This window comes from Meleagris gallopavo, chromosome 30 (assembly GCF_000146605.3).
Source record: "Meleagris gallopavo isolate NT-WF06-2002-E0010 breed Aviagen turkey brand Nicholas breeding stock chromosome 30, Turkey_5.1, whole genome shotgun sequence".
In the NCBI taxonomy this organism is placed as follows: domain Eukaryota; kingdom Metazoa; phylum Chordata; class Aves; order Galliformes; family Phasianidae; genus Meleagris; species Meleagris gallopavo.
In genome coordinates this window covers 1,396,023-1,400,370 of record NC_015040.2, presented here as the reverse complement: position 1 = coordinate 1,400,370, position 4,348 = coordinate 1,396,023, and positions in this window count along the sequence as shown.

Below are 4,348 nucleotides of genomic sequence, written 5' to 3'. Positions count from 1 at the left end.
ATGGAGTTGGGGGCGGGTGGCGGGGAGGGGGGGCTCAAACCCCAAAGCTGTGTGGGGGGGAGGTGGGGGCAGAGGTTGTGTCCCTTGTGTGATGAGGGCTCTGAGTCGGGGCTCTGCGTTGCATCACTCGCGTCACGAGGTGGGTCAGGACTCTGCCGTGGGTCTGCATCCCATCTCCATCTACCTGAACCAAGGGTGACGCTGCTCCCTTCCTGGCATCACACCCTAAAATGTGCCCCAAAACCCTCCAACACCATCCCAACACCATCCCCAAACCCCTCCAGCTGTCACGAGCTGTGCTGGGGCTCTGCGGTGGGGCTCAGCATCACTCCTGTCATGAGCTGCGCCAGGGCTCTGCGTCCTTCACACAACGAGCTGCGCTGGGGCTCTGAGCTGCGTCGCTCACGCCGTGAGCTGCGTTGCAGTAAGGCTCAGCATCACTCGTGTCACGAGTTGCACCGGGGCTCTGCAGCGAGGCTGTGCGTCACTCGTGCCATGAGCCGCGTCGGGGCTCTGCAGCCCGGTCCCACATCTCAGCATCGCTGCCCAGGCGTGGGGAGATATCACACGGGGCAGCTGCAAGCGGAGGAAAGGAGGAGATAACATCAGTGGTGAGGGCTGCCGGGAGCCAGAGCTGGGTGAAAACAAAGCAGCACCTCGGCCCACTGACCTACTTCGGGCATCGCCGCGCTGCAGGGATGGGGATGAGGGGTGGTGGCACCCGCGCTGCCTCCAGTGTGGGGATGCTTGGGGACACAGCACGGCCGTGGGGTGGCACGGACCTCTAATGAGGGTTCGGTGGGTGTTAATTGCACGGGGATACCCATAGGGTGCACGGGGGGCTGGCCGCTCCTTCCCCAGCCCACCAGTGGTTCTCGATCTAATTAGCCTGGTTGCGGCTGATGAAGGGCTGGGTAATTGCAGCGGTGTTGGATGTCCCTTCTAGCAGTGCTGTGAGGCATTGCATAAGCAGAGGGCGTTACGTGAGCAGGTCAGGGCTGCCCGGGGGTCTGGTTACAGCTGGCCACGCTGGCCCCAACCCCAAAGGGGGACAGCAGTGGGGACAGGGATGGGGGAACTCCGGTCCCAAATGGAGACGCTCGAGTCCTGGGGATGGTGGCAGTGAGCTGGGGACCTACTGTGTGCAGAGGTGACATGGGCACGGTACCACGAGCACGGAGGTGGCACTGCCAGCGAGGTGGAGGTGACACCAACCACCACCAGCGTCACACATGCAGCACTGTTGTGCCCTCCCAGCTGCAGAGTGCCACATCCCCAGACCTCCCACCCCCCGGTTCTCCCCCACCACCCCATCCCTGTGTCCCTCCCCCGTACCGGGTGACAGCGGTGGCACCTCGCGCCGCTCCATTGCTGCTGCCTGATGTGATTGCAGTGATGGCGGTGGCTTCGCTGCTCTCATTGCTCCGCTTCCCTCCTTCCTCCTCCCGCCTGGTTGGGCACACGGATGGGACACGGGGTGACAGGCAGCCCCAGTGCTCCGCTTCCAGCACACCCCACTCACATCGCATCCCTCTGTGCCGGCACCAAGCTGCCCCGCAAGATCACCCTCATTAGGGTGCTGCCCTAACGAGGTCACCATCGTCAGCTCCATCACAGGTGGGGAAACTGAGGTCCAGAGCGATGCCTGCAGCACGTGGCTGCCCTGCTGGTGTGACAGCTGTTGGTGGAGCGAGAGCAAAAATCTGCCCCGGTGCCCGGCGCAACCCAAAACTACTGGGTTGCACAAGTGCACACCACGCCTGCAGTGAGCAATGCTGCAGCCACGCGGCACCTTCAGCCCTGGGGATCCGAGTTGGAGTGGGCACTGCTGGGGGCAGAGGCTGTGCTGTGCCCCTCCTGGATGTGCCATGTCCCATCTGATGTGCCGTGTTCCCCCTGGTTGTGCCGTGTCCATCTCGGCCAGGCAGAGGGATGCTGCTCCCCTGGTGCAGGGTGGGACCCATGTCACCCATTTCACCCCAGGACCCCACAGATGCCCTCTGGATTTGGCAGACTTTAAACAACCCGATGACCAAGTCCTGGCCTTGGCCGAACCCCACTTGGGCTCACACGGTGACTTTGTTCCCAATGGAGCAGCTGTCCCCTCCCTTTGCCCCAGCACTACAGTGCTGAAGGGCACCGAACCTCCCCAGCACCTCTTCCTCCCCCATGCCCTGGGGATGGCAGTGCTGGACCCCCCATGGAGCAGCAGATCCGCATGGGTGTGATGGCAGCAGCACCCAAAGCGGTGTCTCCTCCTCTGGGCTCTGCCCCAAACTCCCTCTGGCATGCAGGAATTCGGGATGACACCACCCAAATCCCTAATCCCTGTTTGCTCTCCTTGTGCCGCACCCATGAGAGTAGAGCTGACATCCCCCCCCCCCCCGTGCCTGCAGCCCTCACCACCCCTCACCACGGCCCTGGGGCTCAGCCCCACACGAAGACCCACACCGAGCTGACCCAGCCCTGCTGCTGTGCCCCTTCACCTCCCCACGGCTCAGTTTTGGAGTGGGCCACATCCTGACGGTGCTGGGAACGTTCCCTGCGTGAGTCAGCGCCCCACAGTGCCTTATGCAAAGGGAGAGGTGTGGGATGGGGGCATGAGATGCTATGGGGTGGGCAGCTTCGTCCCTGTGCTGTGTGCTCAGCCTGGGGGAGAGCTGGCCACTGCTCAGCAAGGGGAAACTGAGGCAGCTGTAGGGAGGCCCAGCCCTGTCCCCATCACTGTCCCCTTTTGGGTTCAGGGTACCACCATCTCTGTGTCCCCATCGGTATCCCCATTTGGGATCAGGGTTAGGGTTAGGGTTCTCCCATTCCTGTGCCCATCATTGTCCCCATCTGGTGCCAGGGTACCACAATCTCTGTGTCCCCATCACTGTCCCCATTTGGGGCCAGGGTTCCCCCCATTTCTGTCCCTATCATTGTCCCTATTTGGGATCAGGGTTCTCCCATTCCTGTGCCCATCGCTGTCCCCATGAGGGGCTGTGGTTCACCCATCCCGTTTTTGGGGCTGAGGCTCTGCCAGCTCCCACCGTGGGGCCGCTGCCTGGAGATGCATCCCTGTGCTGAATGGGGCCGTGCAGGGAATGGGACGAAGGTGCTGTGACTCAGCAGGACACGCTCCTGTCCCCGTGCCTGGGAGAGTCGCGATGGGACGGCCCTCCTGTGGGCAGCAGAGCTCAGTGCCTGGCGTGCAGTGCTCAGTGTGCAGCTCCCAGTGTGCAGTGTCCAGTGTGCAGCTCCCTATGTGCAGTGCTCAGTGTGCAGCTCCCAGTGTGCAGCTCCCAGTGTGCAGCTCCCAATGTGCAGCTCTCAATGTGCAGCTCTCGATGTGCAGTGCTCAGTGTGCAGCTCTCAATGTGCATTGCACAGTGTGCAGTGCCCAATGCGCAGTGCTTCACGTGCAGCCCCCAATACGCAGCTCCAAACATGCAGTGCCCAACATGCAGCGCCCGACGCGCAGCCCCGAGCAGCGCACGGCGGGAGGGAGAGGAGGAGGAGGAGGAGGAGGAGGAGGAGGAAGGGCGACGGGCGGAGCTTGGAGCGAAACCGATTTGTCGGGGCGGAGCCGCGCGGGTTCGTCATGTGAACGGCCGCATGTTCGGGCAGAAGTGGGTCAGCGGTGCGGAGGGGCGGGTGGAGGTGCGGAGCCGCCCGGTGCCGCCCGGTGCCCCATGAGCCGCCCGGCTCCGTACTGAGCGCCGCCGGAACGATGCGAGGTGAGAACGGGGACGGGGGGTAAAGGGGAGAACCGGGGGTCCCAGGGAGGAACACGTCGGGGGAAGGCGGTGTTGGAGCATCGGGGAGCGGGGGAACGAACGGGGTGCGGGTGGGGGGGATGTGGGGATGGATGTGGGATGCGGGGATGCGGGGATGCGGGATGTGGGGATGTGGGGATGAGGGGACGGCACCGCTCCGCAGTTCGGTTCGTGCTTGTTTTGCCCGACGGCGGCACAGAGCTGCCCTTAAGCTCTCCCCGCAGCAAAGCCCGTTAATCTGCCGGCAATATGCCGCTCCGCTGCCGGGCGGCCACGGGGACAGCCGGGGGTCCGCGGTGGCAGCGGGGCGGCCGTAAGGCGGTGGTATCGGGCCGGGATTGGGGGTCTGCTCGGTTTCCTCGCGCAGTGATTTGTCCCCGTGGAACCGCTGCTACGAACGGCCCCGTTCCTGCGCTCCTTTCCCTTCTGCGTAGCGGGACGGGGCGATCCTTCACCTTCATTAGCGCTCCCACCTCATTAACCGCAGCGCCGGCGCGGGGGTCATTAACAGAGGGGGTCATTAACAGCGGGATTCAACTTTTTCCTTTCTTTCATTGCGTTTTATTCCTTTCGCCCCTCCACCACCACCC